This window comes from Lampetra fluviatilis, chromosome 18 (genome assembly GCF_964198595.1).
Source record: "Lampetra fluviatilis chromosome 18, kcLamFluv1.1, whole genome shotgun sequence".
Classification (NCBI taxonomy): Eukaryota; Metazoa; Chordata; class Hyperoartia; order Petromyzontiformes; family Petromyzontidae; genus Lampetra; species Lampetra fluviatilis.
Window position 1 is genome coordinate 7,264,630 of NC_136292.1, and position 20,194 is coordinate 7,284,823.

The 20,194-nt window shown below is 53.4% G+C and overlaps 1 protein-coding gene across 1 annotated transcript in view; it reads left to right on the forward strand.

Annotated features, from left to right (window-relative positions):
• Positions 1-20,194, forward strand: part of PTK7 (protein tyrosine kinase 7 (inactive)) — a 95,184-nt gene that overhangs the window by 9,984 nt on the left and 65,006 nt on the right. The window lies entirely within an intron of this gene.

Below are 20,194 nucleotides of genomic sequence, written 5' to 3' on the forward strand. Positions count from 1 at the left end.
TGTCCACATCTTAAAGGCGTGTCGGCCTCCTTCTCGACGGCCGCCTCCTGCTATTATTATTAACTTCCTCATAATGATATACGTTACCGCTGCCTGTCCCGTGAGCTGCTCTGGAAGTTATGGCCCTTTGTGGGTTTACAATCAAAAGCTCTGTTGTCACCCAACTGCTTGGCCTCCGGGCAGTGTCATCAGCGTCCTTGTTTGAACACTTTTACAGCCTTAATTCGCACAGGAAACACATGCCCGCCCTCGAGGGCTTGTAGGTGGTCAACAAAAGATCAAGGGAGGCCCTGCGCTTTACTGCCGCCAAGAGTTGTTGTCTCACTAATAATGAATTTATTTTGTTTGAAATTTAGCGGGCGGGGGGAAAAAACAAATCCTCTCGGCCAACGTAAACCGATTTGCCCCGGTGCAAGAGAGTTCAAACGACGCGGAGGCTGACTCCCGAACGTTTGAGCGGTGGCGGTTTTAAGAACGCCGTGTCGCCAGGTCACTGCGAATAAGGTTGCGGATTGACGAGTGCCGGCCAGTGACCGGATCGTCCGGACAGCGCGCTCTGCGATCTCGGAAGCTTGGCACAGAGAGCTTCATCCAGCGGTGGATTGATCACGGCCAGTGATGCCGATGAGAGTGGTGGGCGGGTGGTGGCGCAAGCCAAGGTAAACAGCGCGGGGCTGAGTAACGGAGTAACGCGAACAAGCGTGGACACGGCCGCTTGTGTTTGCACGGGCACAGTTGACGGGGCGGGGGTGGGCGGCACGGCTGCAGCTGCAGTCGAGGCAACAGCAGTCGGAGCAACAGCATCAGCAGAAACAGCAGGAGTCCTAGAAGTAGCCGCGCGCTAGCAGCTGCAGCTGCTGCAGCAGCAACAGTAGAAGCAGCAGTGTAATCAGCATTAGCACAAACAGGAGTAGTAGCAGCAGCAGCAGCGATGGGAGCCAGCCATGCCGGCCTATCGGAGGGGTCACTGCTATCCAATTGTGCTAATTCAGCTGGTGCAGAGTGGGCACGCTGTAGAGAGAAATGGAATCGCATCAGCCCTCCAGGATTATTGAGCGGGGGCCTCCAGTGGAGACCAAATGAGTGATTGTGTGTGTGGGGGGCAGTAGGCCCTGACCCCCCACCACTTGCCACTGAGGTCAAACCAAAACCATTGGCTTGTAACGATTCACCTCCCAACCACCCTCCCGTTATTTGATGAATTGGCTCAATTCTGCTTCAAGGTTTGTCCTGTTCATATCAAGTTTCAAGTTTTATTTTGTTTAACCACTTGAGAGATCTCGAAAGAGCAGGGTGAGTCTCATTGGCACGAGTGGCCTGGGTCACCAAATTAACAAAAGCAGTTCAAATAAAAATACAGCAATGAAGCAAACAGAAAATCAGAGCTACAGCAATCGTGTTGCAGAAGATCTTTAAAAACAAGAGCCAAACATAATGTTACAGGAAATACATTTCCAAGAAGAAAATCTGGTCATGGACAAATCACTTCAAAGAAAAATTCGGTTGTAGTGACATAAAATATATTTATGGGAATGATTTGGCCCTTGTACATACACAGATTGGGGATTTACAGGGTGGTCCAATAGTCAGGACACATTTTAACACTGGCATGAAAAGATTTGAATTGTTTATTCTTCAAGTTAATATTTAATCTATTATTATTATTACAAATCTTTCTTCTTGCTTTGAGGTCACCTCAAATCCATCGTTTACAAGACTCGGCCAGTACCCTGAGTGAATTCAGACAAAGCAGCATAATTGTTGAGTGTTCTAAGATTTCACCTAATCTAAACAAAAAATTTCAAAAGGGGATCCATGCGTGCATGCATGTTAAGCCAGTTGAAACGTGTTAAAATAAATTAAAATAAACCTGTGTGATTTGTTAAAATAAAATATAATAACGACCCAATGTGTCCTGACTTTTGGAAAGCAAGGGGAGGAGGAGGCGCCCGAGTCGGGAATCGAACCTAGGGGCCTTTCTAGCTATGTGGAGTACGAGTGTTACCACTACTGCGCGACATATACCCAGGTTAATGACGTGATTTTGACTGTTATCCAAAGTAAGCGGCGCTTGGACAGGACATGTCGCCGAGAGGGATGGCGGCCGGCGGTTGCGAATAAACGACGGAGTGGCGGCAAGATGAGGGAAATGCTCGGGGAGACCGCTCTGGAAATGAATTTGCGGTTTCCCAGCGCCCAACGTTTTAACCAAATGGAGTCGTGGGATTGCGGATTTGGGGAGGATTTACTGCGTTGCCCTGGGCGCCATGGGGCGAATTAAGGCAAGCTGACAAGATGACATGACGGTGCTGAGTGATGACGCATGGCGCCGGATCGCGGTACCGGCCATTGAGGATGCCGCGGTACCCAGAGAGAGCAGAGCGGACGTCGCTGGCTGTGCCTCCTCTTATCATCGTCATCATCATCATCAGCTCGCTCGGTAACACAAACGATTGAGGGTTTGTAGCTTGAACCGCAGTACGCTGTTTTTTTCCCCCCCATCGTCGGCCATGATCAATCCACGACTGGGTGAAGCCATTTCCATCAGTCGTCCTGCGATGCTACAATCCATCTCGCCACTGCACACGAGCCCCGATCAGAATTTGTATTTATCCTGGAGAAATCCCATGAGCTATGAAGCTCTTTTCACAGATGACCAGTAACTCCATCTCCACGACGGTCGTCCTCTTCGACACGTTCCCTCCCTACGGGGCTGCCACTCTGTCATTCGTATCAACCACCGTCCACCCGCTCGGCACCCGCGCACGCTCCGAATTTATGGCTCCGTCTCTACGATGGACGTGCCTCTCTGCCGCGTTCCCTCCCTCCCTTGGCCGCTGCCACCGCTCCGCCAGTGTTCTCGACTGACGGCGGTCGTCCCCTCAAGTAGTGACGTGAATTTAGAGAGCGAGATGGGGGAGGGGGGGACCTGATTCCTAATGGACAAACCCCTGGGTCGTCGGCGACGTCTCTGTCCTCGACGGATGCCACACGGCAAGCTTTACTTTCAAAAACTCGGCCTAAAAGCTTTCGCCTAATTACCCGGCTGTGTCGCAAATACTTATGTCTGCCCGTTTCACCCTAGATTTGTTTTTCAAAACCCATTTTACGTCATGACGTTGCGCCATCAGACGAACGCCCTCGGCGATGTCCAACTTATGTTTTAATTTTTTTGCGTTTGGGGAAACCCCCCCCCCCAAATTCAACATTGGTGTTGTGAGCGGGTGTTTTAGCCAATGGAGTAGCATTGGGCCTCTGCCCACGACTCTGCTAGGATGGTGGTCGACTGCCTTGAAATATACCAGGTGCTCTAAGCTTGGGCTTGTGAGGTGACTAGGTGGAATTACAGTATTGGATTCTTGAGTCTATCAGTGCGGCGCTTTAAGGGTTTACCCTCTTGTGTGCTCAGGTTTTTTTCCCAGGCTCACTGGTTTCCTCCGAAATGAAACCAATCTTTCAACCATCTAATGTGGTCACTGCTCTCCTATAAAAGAAATACTTATATTATTTTTAATTGTCAGAGTGATTTCCTGCTCACATGTGTATGGGTACATCGGTGCTCGTCTCCTGCAGATAGCCCTGCAGAGCCAGTGGTGGAAATTCCACATTCCTACGGCAGGGGCCAGTCTATCCAGGGATTTGAACTCGCAACCTTCCGATGGGCGGCCGCCCCGCTCTTCCACTGAGCCACCCGCAAACAATTTATTCCGTATTTGCCAAATGACATCCGCAACGCGTGGCTCTGCTGGAACACGAGTCTCAGGAGTTGGCGCGTGATCCTTTTGCTCACTAAATAAAGAGAAATTTGCATTATAATCGTTATAAATGTCGTCGTTAATTGGGAATGCAGGTGGTTGCCAGCGTGTGGGGGGGGTTTGCTCCCTGCTGGGTGCTGCAGGGGGCCTCCCTGCAGGGTTGCGAGGACGGTGTGTGCGGCCCTCCGCTCGTTGCGTTTGATCGCTACTTCCCCCTGCCCCCCACGCTTCCTGCTCAAGGGGTGGGGGCTGCCCGCTCCCCGGGCGTTCCGCTATGCGCGCCTCTCCACGGGGGGGAGCCGGGTCACGGCGGCGAGTGGAGCCTCTTTTTTTTTACGATCAGTGGAAACAAGAAGATGCTCGGTGTATTTGGCACTTTGCTTCGTTCATCATTTCGTAATTTTTTTTTTAAACTTTGCTTTATGTAAACGCTCACTCTCTCGCTCACTCTCTCGCTCACTCTCTCGCTCACTCTCTCGCTCACTCTCTCGTTCTGCACGCAGCCCTTCTCGCAGTCCGACGGCTTCCGACTGGTAGCTCATATCAGCATGCAGAGCTCCCCGTCATCTGCCACTGAGCACACGGCCTCCTCCACCTCTCTCTCTTCCTTTCTCTCTGCCTCGCTCTCCCCCTCTCTCGCCGTCTCTGTCTCCACTGTCCCTCTCTCTATCGTGCTCTTTCTCTGTCGCATTTTTTCTTTCCCTGTCTCTCCCTCTGTCTCTCCCCTCTCTTTATCTCCCCCTATTTTAATCTGTCTCTCTCTCTGTTGCATGTTTTCTCTTGCTTCCTCTCCCTTCCTCTCTGTCTCCCTTTCTGTATCTCCCTCCCCCCTCTCTCTCTCCAATGTCTCCCCGTTTCCCCTCTCTCTCTCACTGTCTCTCTCCCTCCCTCTGTCTCTTGTCTCTCTCCCCCTCTATTTCACCCTCTGTCTCTCTCTCCCTCTCTCTCGTATCTCTCCATCTCCCTCTCCATCTCTTTGTTTCTCTCCCTGTCGCTCCCTCGCCATCCCCCTCCCGCAATCTTTCTATCTTTCTCCTCTCTCACCGGAGAGAGGAGAACCAGAGCTGATTTATGAGCGAGGAAATTCTTTAAAACTTCATTGGTGGCGGCGGTGTGGGGAGAATTGGGTGGGTGAGGAAGATGGAGGGGCGATGTCAGTGTGGAGAGGCCATCAACCAGCAGTGGACTGAGCATGGACGTATGAGCACGGATTATGCAACCCCCCCCGGTCCCGCCACATAATTTCACGGTGTAACCGGTATCGACCAAAGCATCCGAATGCTGAAAAATTACAAATGACTGAATTGGCATTACATGTCGCAACATTGCCCTCCTACTGCCCGAAGCTTGGCAGGACCCTCCTGAAAAAGAATCACGTGACTCAGCGATGCCTTCCTGGGTAAACCGCCATCGTAGTAGCATTACTGATAAGACGCAGCCTTGTAACACAAGTACGTGTAATGTGCCAACAGCGTGGAACAATGCATCCACTCAAATCGGTTCTCGATACGCGCATTGCGTTACGCGCGTGAAAACCAATTACTTCATGCAAAGTTACGTGCAAGTATTAGAAGATGTCTGGCCAGCGTGGAAGAGTAGGCCAAAATACCCCTTGAGCTCCCTCCTAGTGGAGCTGTGCCGGCGTTTTTCCACTGCAGAAGTCGAGCCACGCCGCTTGCGTCACACGCGACGAGCGAGTGGAGGCGCACGCAGATGAAGCGGTGATGCTACGTGCTCGCACGCAGCGAACTTGTCATTATCTCCACCCCTGGCCCTGCTTGGCCCCAAGCCAGATTCAGATGTTGTTGTGTGGCTAGTGGTGGCAATGTAAACTCCCTCGCCTGGTATGCAGGAGGTCGTGGGTTCGATTCCAACCCTGACGCCTGTATAGTTGGAGTTTGCGTGTCTCTCTCCCCGTGGTCACGTGGGTTTTTCTCCGGGCCCTCCAGTTTTTCCCTCCACATTTAGAAACGTGCATTTAGAGTGCTTAGCTGCTGTAAATGTCCACGTAATGATAAGCCACTTCTTTGAGCTATCATTTGTGATGGCCAGGTCGCTTCTGAAAAAGAGCTCCATAGCTCAGTGGCCCTTTCCTAGTAAAATAAAAAAAAAAGTATGTCAAGGTATGGTTCTTGCTTGGGATCGCCAAATAAGCGCTGGCTAGGCTCGGATGTGCAAGTGGAAAAAGAGGCTTTGGAGCATGGTGCGGCGGCGCCGGCGCGGCGTTCGGTCGATGGTTGCCATCGCGCCGTGGGCGCGAGCCGGCGGCCGCGCCGAGCCCGGCCTGGGAATACAAAGGCAAACGATGTGGCAGAGATGCGTGTCGTTTTCGAATCTTCCCCGGCGCCTGGCCGGAGGAATGCGGCGTTATCGTGCCCGCTGCACGCGTGCGCTCCGCTGCGGCGCATCGCAGCTCTCGTTATTTAACGCCCCTCTGAGATAACGAACCGCTCGGATCGCGCGTCCCACAAAATCACGTCTGGTTTATTTTTCCTCTCGTAAATTATGCCGAGAGGATATTTACGGCCCGCCCGGGGAGTGCGCGAGACTTTGCGAGTCTGTCGCCCGCGAGTGCCGTACGCCGGTGGGTTCCACGCTTGGATCCGCCAGTCCCTTGGAAGTGCGCCACACAGATACGATTTCCATTCACAACATAAAAATTTAAAGCTATAATATATTTTTATTTTGGCAGGTAAGGCCCACTCAGCTATTAAGCTCTTATGTTCAGAAGTGACGCGTGGGCCGCCCTGCTGCACACATGCCCCTCTGTCTACAGAGGAAGCGTTGGCCTGGGTTCATCGATTCTTATGCTCATCGCACACACATCGAATCCCTTGTGCCAGAATCGAGGCTTTTCTCCGCTCGTGTACTCCACGTGCGGTCATTGTTTACATTTGCCAAACGTGAAAGATTACCTGCAAATTACTGAATTGGGATTACATGTCCAGCAGCAATAATTACCCCTTTTAGCAGACAAATACTAACTTGTAGGCCGATGCCGAGTTTGTGCTGCACAAGAACAGCTGCCAATCGGGGTCCCCAAGGCTAAAAACACTGCACTGTGAGACGTTTCTTTAAGTTGCGGACGCAATATAAATGCGAGTTTTATTATTATGTACAGGGTTCAAGTGGCTGCTAAATTGACCGCATTGTTAGAAAAAGAATCAATTCTCAAATTAAATCGTGACTGAATTCCAACAGTAATTTGAATTGCCTTTGGTGGTGGGGGGGAGTAGGGAGCGAGGGCAGATGGTTGGTGGAGGGGGAAGGAATCAATACATCCCAAGTTCTCTTCCATCGCCACTCCGCACTAATGGCACCTGCAGACGCTGTAACGATCTCTGATTGAAATTGCGCCGTGGTTATCCGTTTAAACAAAGCGCTGCTTAAAAAGTGAGCGAGGTAGAGAGAGAGAGGGAGCACTTTCTCAGTGTTATTTTTTGCTCAAGTGTCGAGCATTGGGGTGGAGGAATTGGTCTCCATGGACACAAAGTGGAAAGGGTTGGGAAGTCGGGGAGAAAGTCGGCAGGTAAGAGGTGCTCTCGAGATGGCGAGAGAGGCAGAGAGGATGAGAATGGATCGAGAGAGAGAGAGAGTGTTAGGGCTCACGGCGGGAGAGATGGGGGCTCATGATTTGAGGGTCCCTGTCTGAACCCCTCGTGAGTCATGGTGGAGCAATGAATGCAGGTGTCTGCGGCTCGGCCGGGCTTAACTCAACGGCAGCCTCCCACTCGGGACTAATAAAAAGCGAATACCAAATAATTTTATTTTGATTCGCTTCTCTGTCGGTCCGTGACCCGATCATCCGGAATGCGCCTGATAGCGCCGCATCTCTCGGCGTGCAACCCTCGCAGCTCCGTACGGACAGATTTGGGCCGCTTACTGCGTCGTCATCTTCTGGCCACTTCACAGGCCAGCGGGTATTTGTGTGTACGAGTGCGAGATTTCCCGAGTTTGTATTTAATTGTGAGTGAGTATATGTGGGTGCGAGTGTGTGCATGAGATTTTGTGGGACGGTGGTGCAGTGGTGAATGCGCGGCACTACGAACCCTAGCGGCCCAAATTCAAAATCCCACTCGTGGCCAACACTGGCGACAATTTTTTTTTTATTGGTCCTCGGCCTCCCCTAGATCGACTCGGCCTCAAATGAGTACCCGGTGCAATGTGTAAACATCGCCACTGGGGAGACAAAGGCGGACGTGCATGGCGCTTTCAACCCACCCCCCATGGTAAATGTTCATCTTCATATGTTCTCGCTAACAGCACTTGCCCCACCACTCTGTCAAAGGCTATACGGTGGATCTGTGTCTCTGTGTTAGACCACCGTGTGTGTATCAGTGTGTGTACTGTGTACAAGTTTGGAGGCAGTCGCCCTCCATCGACAACAGGGCAGAGGAGTGACACTCACAACAACGTGTGGAGCACCGGGCGGCTAAAACCCAGAGAGTTGGTGCATCTGCCAACCGTCTCAGTCGGTCAACCCATGGCACCTGGGTCTGTTCCGCTACCTCCTGCCAGCGGGCTTTCAACACTTCACGTGGCCTCGAAGTGCACCGAGCATGGCACAAGCGCCGTGGTGACACCACTGCCACTTAGTGGTGAACAGCGGTTGTTGTTGTTGTTGTGTACGTGTGCGCGACGGTGCTAGGTCCCCGCATCATCTCTGTGCCCGCGCGAGAGCGAATGCAATTGACCCCGCGACCCGGTTTCCATGGGGAGGGATTAGGCCGGAGGAATCCTCTAAACCCACGGCGCTCTCAGGCCCCCCCGAGGGAGCCGCTCGCAACCGCTTTTTAAAACAATGAACTTTAATTCACGTGAAACGCCGGCAAATAACCCTTTACCTCCCCCAAAGAGCCCGCGCCGCCACTCCCAAAATACCGCAGTGAAGCGTCCGCTAGAGCCGAACGCTGCGGCTGTCGCGCTTGGCAGGCTGCCGTCCGTGGGCCGCGCGGCCGATTTAAACATCAAAGCCCCCGTGCGATCCCGATTCCGAGAAGCCCCCTCGCTCCCCTATCTGCCGCGCATTCCTGTGCCAGGGCCGTTAATGACGTTGTTTTAATGGGGGGATGACAGATATGGCAACACGGCTGCGTGCGCTTACATGCCCCGCTCTCCTTTCCAGGAGGGCGGCAAGCCGGGGAAGGAATATTGCGGTTTGTTCGTCCGTCTGTCCGTCGGTTCCTTCGTTCATCCATCAGTCCATCTTTGTCTGTTTGCTCTCCATCCATTTGTCCGTTTGTCTGCCTTTCCATGTGTCCATCTCTCTGTACATCCATTTGTCCGTCTTTCTGTCCATCTGTTTGCCTGCCCATCCCTTCATCCGTTCGTCCATCTCTGCGTCCGTGCGCCCGCTCGAGGACACTTGACGCGTTTCCAGGAAAGCCTCTCGGTCACGTGGCTACGCCGAACACCAGGGCCCAGATCTTGTTGGCTTTTGTGGCGAGATGAGCAACAAGATTCTCTCTCACAGAAAACTACCTCTGTCACCAGTGTAACATCATGATGCCTCAAACAAAAGGAATGGCGCCGCCCCCGTGGTCGCCCCGGTAAGACGAGGATCAAACAAATCACTCGAGACGCCGGTGTGCGGCAGCAAGAGGAGTTCATGCGAATGCTGTGGGAAGAGGTCACACGTTTGGCGCAAAGGTCCTTCGCTCGCGATGCCTGATGAATGAATGTAACCGCTATTGGCCAAAACATCCCAGTGCTGAAAATGTACACTGCAGATGACTCGGTTGGGATGACGCACACGGCAGCAACTTCGCCACCCTTGAAGAACTTGGCAGGACGCTCCTGAAAGGGAGTCTTGAGACTGTGAGGCCTTCCTGGTTAAATAAGCTGTAACAATGCCAATAGCAATGCCAGCCGGATTAACGGGTGGGTGTAAGCGCACGCGGCACAAATGAATGGAGACTCGCTTAATTGACTGGTTTGTCAGCCCGCTAATGAGCTGTTATTAAACGGCGCATAGAGGCCGTGTTAATGTACATGCGTTCTGACTGCACACACCTATTTGCATAATCATTTTTCCTCGTACAGATTTTTTATAATTTCTGATTCAAAACATTTCCACCACCTCATTGCGCGCGCGCTTGTGTGTATATACAGGCCGTGTGGCTGGCAAACAGCCTCGCGCAGTAATTCGTTTTGAACTTTGTTGTGAGCGATTGAGAAATGCTCTCGCCCCATTATAAGATAAGGTCTAGGAAATAATTGCTCCTGTGTTGGATGCGGTACTGCGTGGAAGTGGGGTGGAGTGGTGGCGCAGGGGAGGGTAGAGCCCCCTTTTGATGGCATTGCAAATGAACATGTGTTTGTGTTTCATACAAGTGTGTGTGTATGTGTGCTTTGTGTGTGTTAGAGTATTTGCGTGTGTGTGTGTGTGCACGTGTTTTTGTATGCGTGTGTGTGCTGGCCTTCATTAGGTTCTTGCTAACAACACTTACCCCCAACAGTCTGTTAAAGGCTGTATGAGGGGTCTTTGTTGGTGATTGTGTGTGTGCTTATGCACGTGCGTGTGCCTTCGTGTGTGTGCCTTCGTGTGTGTGTGTGGGCATTTATGTCAGTGAAAGTATGTGTTTGTGCTTGCGTGTTCACAGTTATGCGTGTGTTTGTGTGCATTCGTGGTTATGACCTCCCTTCTTTATGCTTGTGAAATCTAGACCCTTGCAAAAGAGCATCTGTGCCTGTTTGAAACATTCAGGGTGGGCTGCCTAAGATCCATCTTGGGTTTAAGCAGGCTGGATTGCGAGAGGAACTCTCAGATCCTTGAAAGATCTGGACACAGTCCCGTCGGTGAGCTCCTCCGGCAGTCATCGCTGCATTGGCTGGGTCATGTAGTCTGCATGCCCAGCCAACGCTTGCCCAAGCAGCTAATGTTTGGTCGGATAGAGAGGGCTCATTGGGCGCGGCACGGGCTGGAGAAGAGATGGGTTGATGTGGTACAGGAGGATGTAGAGCTGAGTGGACTTGTCGAAGACTGGTTCCAGTGGTGTCAAGCTTGGCCGCTGGAGGAGGTATGTGAAGGACGCTCCTGGGCAGTTGCAGGCAGTCGCCCTCCCAACAACAGTGGTGGGCAGAGGAGCGATGGTCACAACAAGTAGTGGAGTGCTGGGCGGCTAAAGCACCTGGGTTTGTCCTGTGAATCTCTGTCAGCAGAAATTACACCTAGCCTGGCACAGGCACTATGGGGATGTCACTGACACTTATTGGCAAATGGCGGCTGTTGTTGTGTGTGTATATTTGTGTTCGTATTTGCTTGTGCGTGTGGACGTGGGTCTTTTTTTTCTGTGTGTATGTAAGCATGCTTGTGTTTGTGTACGAGTCTGTGTGTGTCTTTTTGTTATCTAAACCAGTCCTGGGCCACCCCTAGGTAGACTGAGCGACTCAACCTCAAATGAGTACCTGGTGCGATGTGTAAACATCGCCACTAGGGAGACAAAGGCGGCCGGGCGCGGTGTTGGTCACCCATCCACCTTGTGCACTCTGCCAGCCTTCATTGGTGTTCCCTAACAGCACTTGCCCCAACAGTCTGCTAAGATTATACGGGGAATCTTTGGCCTTGTGTCTGTTTGTATTATTATTCTCATGACGTGTGTGTGTGCGTGCTTGTGCGTGTGTGTGTGGACGCGAGTACCGTTGTGCGTTTCGTCATTGTGTGTGAGTCCAAGTCGTTCAATAGTCAATACAACCACCACTGCCGCACGTGACGGGGGGCAGGGGCGGCCACGCTGGAGGTGGACGCTCCTCCTGGCCTCCCGAGTGTGTGCGGCTGCTCTCTGCAACCCAGATACAATCTCAACAAATCAACAAATTATCTGGCGATGCTGCTGCCGTTGGCAGTGGTGCGCAAGCACAAATAACACAAATCAATTCGTCAATAACAACACTGTGTCTGCGTGTCTGTGTGTGTGTGGCCTTAAAAGGAAATGTATATATAATAGGCGGCGTTTCGGAAAACGGCCAAGGGCTTGCGCACTGCACATCAACGACCACCGCGATAACCGGTAGCTTATTCGGAATTGGATAACCTGTTCTTAAAGTCGGGATCCTGTAACCGATTTGCGTGTAATGTTCGTCACGAATGCGCTGATTCGCTCGCGCGGTCGCACACGGCACGGCGGCCAAAGTCACCGCGTGTTTCATTTGCTGTCGTTTCTCAGTTACCTGGTAAAGGTGCGGCTCCGCGATTGCTCGCTCACGTGTCCCTGCTGGTGCAAGGGCCTCCAGTCGCGGGAGCTCTAGAGGGTATTGGGTTTACCAGATGTCTTGGAAGCTGTAGACATTTTTGTACGTGTGGAAAACTGGTGACTGGTGTGGTCTAAATGTGTGTGGGGGTCAGCCCCGGCGTCGCCTGTGTGCCACTGTCCTGCCTGCGTATGTGCTCCCTTGTGCTTGGGTGGAGTGGTGGCGCAGTGGTTAGCGCACTGCACCACGAACCCAGCAGACCCGAGTTAGGTTGCTGGCGACGAGCAACATCGGTGGCAAGTGATATATCCGAACTGGTCCTGGGCCTCCTCGCCTAGGTCAACTCAACGGCTCTGCCTCCAATCGGCGCCTGGTGCGATGCGTAAACGTTGGCCCAGGGCGAGATAAAGGAGGCCGGGCATGGTCCTGGCCACACCACCACACCGTGCACCGTGCCGGCCTTTATATAGGAGCTCGCTAACAACACTTGCCCCAACAATCTATTCAAGGCTATACGGGAGATCTTGGCCTTTATCTTTGTGTCGCAGTGTAAAGTGTGGTGCGTGCGTGCCTTGATGGGACCCTGCCCCCGTGTGCAAATTTACTTTGACGCCGCCACCCGCCCGCCCGCGATAGTGGTCTCCTAAACTCGTAATTTATGTTCCGCGGGCTTAACCGCCGCACACAGTGCACACGGTCAGCCGTTCCGCGTCCACGGAGCACGCGGGCACACGGGGTTGGAGACGGGGTGGGGGGGTCAGCCGTCTCATCATTGCCGTCAAGCAATGGAAGTTTAAACGGTGGCAGAGGGGGGGGCTGGTTGGTTGGTGAGGGCACCCCCCCCCCTCCTCCGTCTTGACATGGCCGCGGCGTCTGTGACAGCTGGAGACTGGCGGGGCGCCAAGCGTTTGAGGACCAATCTGAGTTTTTGGGTCGTTGTATCACCGCCCCTAACCACATCCTGATTGCGCAGCCCCGTGGGCTTGGCATGTGAATTATAAGCTTGCTGTTCTTGCGTATGTGTGTGCACATGAGCGGTGGCCACCCGAGTTCGATGCCCGCTCACGGCCGACATCGGTGACGATTACCTAAACCGGTCCTGGATCTTCCCAAGCTCGACTTGGCTTTAAAACGAGTAGCTAATGAGGCGTGTAAACATCAGCACTCGGGGGGGGGGGGGCAAAGGCGGCCTGGTGTGGTGCTGGCCACCCGCCCCCCTCGTGTGCCCTACCGGCTTTCATAGGTGCTCGCTAACAGAACTTTCCACAACAGTCCGTTTAAGGGGTGGGGGCCGATCTTTGTGTTGTGCGTTTACCAGTGGTGGCTGGGTGCTTGGGTGCCTACGGGCCGGTATTGGGGCTCTCTAACGAAGCATGGACATAATGACTTGCACATGTGGGAGCCCCCTCCGACCCACCGGTCCAGACCCACTGGGGCCGACCGCCAAACCCACCCCCCCCACCCCATCCCACCCCCATTGGCCTCCGTAATTGGCTTCTATACAGTTTGTGTCCAAATGTATACACACGTCTCCACGCATGGAACCTCTCTGTCAATCCACTGCTGGATGACGAGGGCCTCCCCGCGCCGCTGCAGGTCGTAGGAGTTGTTTGACCGCGCTGCGCCACACTGGCCGGTGTGGGTGGGTGAAGGCGGCGAGCGTAGGAGCGCAGCGCAACCGATGGATTTATCCGCGCTCCCCTCTGTAGCCCGCCACGTAGCAACAGCCTGTAAGCAACGCTGTTGCGTTTGATGAAAATTCGCTCGCAGAACAACGTGCAGCTGATGGGTTGTGTAACTTTTATTCATGTCGAGAGGCAAATGTTATTTTGATTTTAGGATTTTGCACGACGATTGTTTTGTGGTTTGTGAGCGGTAGTCGCCCTTCCAATCCCCGTCCAGGCTCCTTCCCTGCTTAGCTTCCGATGTCCAATGAGAGCGGGCGCATAGGCTGGTATATTTTTTAAGCGGGGTAAATAGGAGGATCCTGCCAAGTTTTCGCCGTATCGGTGAAAGCTTTCGTAGATTCCAATTGAGTAATTTGCGGGATGATTTGGACCACGTCACCGGTAAACAATGGCCCGGTCTCTGCGAATGACATCACGGGATCTGTAATGACCACCTGAAATCAGACGGCGCGTGGTGTCATTCCGGTTCGTGCACACCGCCGCATTAATCGGGGCGGCTGCCGGAGTTGAACCGCTAGCCTCTGCTAGTGCGCAGGGCCTGCATCGCCGCCCCCCCCTCCCCCCGTTGTTACAGTAGGCAAAATCTTGGGAATTTGCCCGTGTTTTAAAAGTCCCGTAACGTTTTAAGCATGTGTCGTCGAGCGAAGCCGATCGCTTAAACGTATTCAAGGGATGTTTTTAATCGCGGGTTCAACGCAATTTCATCTCTGCTGCTTTGATTGCAAAGTTTGCTGCTCGGCTTGCGCAACGCAACACGCCGCTTCGCTCCTTGCGAGCGTAATTGCGCTCAAAGACTTCGCTCGCAAATTATATTCTCTCCTTCGCGCGCGCACCAACAAAAAAAACCCACTAAAAGTTGTCCCCGTGAAAAATAACAGCGCGAGCAACACGAGACGCAAAAAACGCTGCATATATACACCCCGTAATGATCGTGCGGCACAAAACAAACCGAAACAGTGTGAGGCTAATGTTGACACGCGCAACGCTTTGCGTGAAGTATGGTCGTTAGAGAGCAGGGTCGCGGGAGCAAGCGCTCGGCGCGATCTCTCATTAAAATCTCGTCGTCGTCCCCCCCCGTGCACCGCTGGCTGCCGCGCGACTCTGGCCCCCGTGGATATTTTTCGGTGAATTTCCAGTTAAATTACGCTTGTTATTTTATTTTATCCGTTCCTCTTGTTCACCCAGGAAAGCCTCGCGGAGTCTCGAGACTTGAATTTCTTTTTGTCCAGGAGGGTCCTGCCAAGTTTTCGGATTCAGGGGCGATGTTGCCGCTTTAGCCTAATTTCTTCAGAGTTATTTGCAGGTAATTTTTCTGCATGGGGATGTTTTTGGCGGATGCCGGTTACATTGTACTTTTTTACCTGTAGAAAGAAACGCAGAGGAAACCCGTGCAGAACATGGAGATAACGTATATATTCCCCACACGCGCTCACTCGCGCTCACTCGCGCACACTGCAGGACAGGGGGACAACTTACAAACTCCACGCAGAAAGGTGCCCCAGTCGGAAATGTAACTCACTTCCTTATTTCCGTGAGGACCCAGTGTTATCACTGCGCCACCCTGCTGCCCAATTTTCTTGCAGCCTTCCCCTCCACTCATACACACCAATTATCCTCACTGTGCTGTGAAGCATCAGCGATGAGTGTGTATGTGCGTGCGTTCTTTGGTCTGGCCTCGAAATGCACCTCGCCTTGCACAAGCGCCGTGGTTGGCATCACTCCGTGGCGAATAGTGGCCACTGCAGTTGATGCCGTACGCGAATCTTCCTCCCGTCTTGGCCTGCGTGGGCCGTTGGAGCTTGATCGTTTCCTTCACCGTTGTCTCCTCGCCATGCTCTTTCCACTTCTCTCAGTCGCTGCGTCTTTCAACTGAGACGGCCTCCATCCCATTCAGCCTTTTTGACGTCTGACGTCCATTCGCATCGTGTGCCTCCCACTTCCCCAGCAAGCTTCCGGCGTTCCCTCCATCGCCGTCCTCCGCAGCTGGGGGGGGGGGGGCACCGTTCATCCCGGGCACGGTCGCGCACGTGTGTCACGCTCAAATTATCTCCCCCCTTCGTCGTATGTCAAGAAAAATATTTTGCTCGGCCTGCTCTGCGGACGAGCGCCATGGGTGTCGGCGGGACCATCCATTCCGACCACATACATCCCTCGATGTGCCGCAACGCTTTGTCACGTAAGCGCGATGGCTGGTTCGAGCCGTGAACAACGGACGCGTCGCGACAGCCGTGCCGCTGCAAGAAGCGCCTGCATCCCCGCCCCCCCCCCCCAGCTGTGAATCGACGGCGCCGCCACCGCCACTGCCCGGGAGGGCTGTGAGAAGTAATGTGGCAATCTTCTCCAGCTGTAATAACACGCGGCGGCGGCCGTGATGAGACGCGGCGCGTTATGGCCGTGCCCGCGGCTGGAGCGAGGTTTTATGTCGCGAAGACCAGCGCACGCTCTCTCGAAAACAGCCACCGCATTCCCTGAGCGGTCGCAACTTAAAAAGAGAAAAGCAAAACGACGGAGGAGGATGAAATTGACGGGTCTTTAAAAAAATGTTTTGCCGCCGAGCCAAATCAATTTTTGTCCAAAGGCAGCAGTCGGTGATGTCTGCGCGAGGAGAGCAACTTCCCCGTGATCGAGCGAGCGAGAGAGGGAGAGAGAGGGGAGGTCACGGAGGGCCGTGTGCGGAATAAAGATGCCGGGGCCCGTTCCTCCGTGCCTCTGCAAAGGCTTTTTGTGCGAGCGCCAGGCTTCGTCTCTGGCGAACGGCTGACATTGTCATTCAGTTTCTGTCCAAATTGGCTGCGGGGTGATTTCAAGTAATGCACACTGCTCTGGAGTGGTGCCAAACCTCGCTGTCTTTGAGCCAGCATGCTCTCCCCTCCTCCTCGACCTCCCACCATTTGTCTTTTGGATCGGCTCTACAGGAGAAGCGATTATTTTTTTTTCTTTGAATTAAGTTTTTTTTGTGTGCGCACCGTGATGGCTTCAGCAGGCTCGCTTCTTATTTGCGGTATATCACGAGAGAGCGCGTCGTGCGTGCACACGTCGCGGGAGCCGTGTGCGCGCTCAGTTGTGTACACGCATGCACTCGCGTACAGTTACGTGCATTTACTAACACTCGTGTGCGCACAGCCTGGTACGTGCAGTAACCATGTGCGCACGCACGATCGTATGCTTCCCTCTCCCTTCCTATCTCACTCTGCTCCTCCCCGCACACTCTCCTACCTCTCTCCCTTCTCATCTCACTCTGCTCCCCTCCGTGCACTCTACTACAGCAACCAAGGCTTTTTGAGGAAGCCCCCCAGTCGACCATCGCGAAGTGGAAGGTTGCTTATTCTCTTCTGCTGCCCCAGACCCGTGCTGTGGATTCCCTGCCCCTGTTCAATTCCAGGCTGAAGACCCTCCTGTTCTCCTCTGCCTATAACTGCCTCTCTCCGCAAATCAATATGCCCATTGTTTCTTTACAGCGTCTTTAAATACAGGCACGTTTCTGCATTGTATAAATCCACATTATGTTGCATACACACACGCGGCCACCTACACGCATAATCGAGACGCCAGCATAAATGCATTATGGCGTGTAAACGTTTGGCCTTGTACACACGTATCACGTACACGTGTAATCGTATGTTTACGTGCACTTTAATCATTGACATACACAATGGTAGGCTGTATACATGATGAAGATTATAGCGGGGAGAACGATCGTAGATAAACGTGCGGCGCGGAGACGGAGCGATGAAGTGGGCTCGTGCGCATCTCGAGACCCGAGAGAGAGGTTGCAGATGGCTTGCGTAGGTTGGCCTTTCTTCATCCAGCAGCGTAAACCCCGCAGCCAACAGAGGGACTGCATTCATTTACCACAGCGGAAGAAAGTGGAGTAACGGGAAGATGATGGGCCTGTCGTTTCGTGTCTGGTGATGGTGCCGTTTTGTGTGAATACGCGACGCGGCGGAGTCTAAACGCAAACGCATCTTTTCGACGCCGTCCGCCGCCGATGAGTGCCCATTGTGTTTGCGGCTATTGTGTTTGGTTATGAAGGACGTCGCCTCCATTGAGCCACCACTGAGACGCATTCCTGCGTTTGTGAAGCGGTGTGCGTACGTACGGACGGACAGACGGAGGAACGCACACGTCGCGTTCCGTCGGCGCGGGGGGGGCCTTGAACCACTCGGCAGCAAGATTTCCTGCTGCGTTTGTCTGTGACGGCACAAACTGATTATTTTTTGCTGATCGTGTGGGGGTTAGGAGACCCGAGGGACAACCGACCGAGCGGAGTCTTGTGGCCTTTTTTTCAGAAGGGGTCCGATGCTGCATTGGGATGTTTAGCCATGAATGAGAGTTTGGCTTCATGCGGGAGGAAACCGGAAAACCCGGAGAAAACCTCACCACACAGAAGTGGGCGATACTTTTCCAGCCACTCGGCCACTGAGAGTAATATTCATCGCGTGACAGCCAAGCTGATGTTTTAATTAGCAGAAATGGCATTTATCCAAATTTAGTGCAGGGCCAAATTAATTATCCCTCGTCCTGTATTTTGTGTGTGTGTGCAATCCCTGCCAACCGGACCGAGGCCATCAAATGGTAAAATCTATTATTTTTAATAGGATCAACTTGCTCCGCTTGAGAACCCGGTTCTAATCACGGTTGGGCGGCTGGAACCCGGATTCGAACCCAGGATCTCAGCGGTGGCGGCTCTGACCTCTGACCTCCGAGCCACCCGGTCACCTTGGCTGTTGTTTTTTTTCTTCTTTTTGGGGGTATCCTCTTCCATTAGGTGGAGCAAGAGCTAGCCACCCCACACGTGGTGGAACGTCGCTGGAGGTCGTTACCCAACTGACCCATCCATCACGGCAGACAGCGAATTAGAAATCCCAAACGTTAGGCGGCAGCCACCGATGTAAATGGCTCCGCCTCGCAGCGGTGGCATTTGGCGAGTGGCAGTCGCGACGATAGAGACTGGAGCCACTGCCTGGTCTGGGTTTTGATTAAATACTCCTGATAAGGCTTCGGGGGTCTCTGAGTAATTTGCCCTCCAGTTTTGACGCTTCTGTGAGTAATCTGCATTATCGGGGTGGGGTAGTGGCGGCGGCGGCGGCGCAGCGGGTTAACCCATTGCCATGTGAACGCGGAGACCCGAGTTCGCTTCCTGGTCACGGCTAAAGTCGGCGGTGAGCGATGTCTGAACCGGCCGGAGGGTAACCCCCCACAGTTTCACCAGCTCGTGCTGACCAACGTGGTGAAGTATGGTCAAACGACCATCACGACCGACGCAGCGCGGGCCAAGCCCTCTTGACAACGGGACTACGCGGGGCTGCGCGTTGCTCGCTACGATGCGTTACGCGACCTCGCGTTGCTTATCCTAACGGCAATGCGAAACTCTTAATGAACGAAAACCTACCTTCAAATTCAGCCCCGTCCGCAGTCCTCACTAATTACAGAAAGCGATTGGTGGTCCGCGTGCTCATTGCAGGAGAATCATGAAAAAACATTGGCCAGACTTGGGTTTGTGAATGTGGTCTCTGGCTGAAAGGCCCCTTGTGCCGAGCAGGCATAGGAGGAGGAGGGCCTTTTGTGTCTTCTGCTGAGAACACGGCAATTAGCGAGCCTGCTTGCAGGAGAACCATTCTCCACACATGGTGATTCTAGCAAGTGAAAGCCTCTCTCTCTGCACAAAGGCACGAATGCTTGAATACGGATTGCGGCTGCACGCCACGCCTCATCGTGTGCACCTGCTGTTTGTGGCTCGCGATTCCTCCATCTTCCACCTCCTCCACCTTCTCCAGCTCCTCCACTTACACGAGAAAGAGAGAGAAAGGCGCTTGTTTTGGTGATTAGACCTCTTTAGCCACTAAAGCCCAAAATAGTTGATGGACCGCGCGTTTTGTGGCTTGAGCGTTGCACTCGGCGTTTGCCGATTGAGCGTTGTGCTCGGTGTTTGCCGATTAATAATGGAGAGGCGCTTTTTTACATCGCGTCGTCGGACTAGCGCAGAGCCGACCCTCGCTTTTGGCCGCCGCGGCCATGAATTTAATGTGAATTTTGCGGTTAACGAGCTCGTCAATCGTTGCCCATTTCATTTCGACGTATGTCTTCAATTAAGCGGGCGTTTAATTCGAGAGCGTTTTTTATCCGGGGCTACGGGGCGGGGAGTGGAGAATGGTGCACTGCACAGTACTTCTCTGCTCCCAACCCCACGTTCCCCTCCACCAACCCGCGCTGACCAGCGTCCAGCCACGTGGATTGGCAAACCCACTGCTGTAATGCTTGTGTAATAAAGGACTTGATCACTGGGTCTGTCTCCGTTGTCCTTTATTTGGGTTCTTACACTTGTCCCACACGACCCTCGCTCAGAAGCCCCTCAGCTTGGCAACTCCACAGCTGCCTTCGCTCCCGTAGCCTCCTCGCTCCTGCAGCTCCGCTGCAGATCCCCTGTGCAGTCCTCCGGCTGTCCTCACTGCAGCTCCCCCGCTGCTCCTCGTTCCTTCGTGCTCGGTCACCGCTGGCCGACGGTGCCGAGTCTTGCTCTGCGTGTGTGGCGATCTCGCCACTCTCCAACCTCCGCCCTGC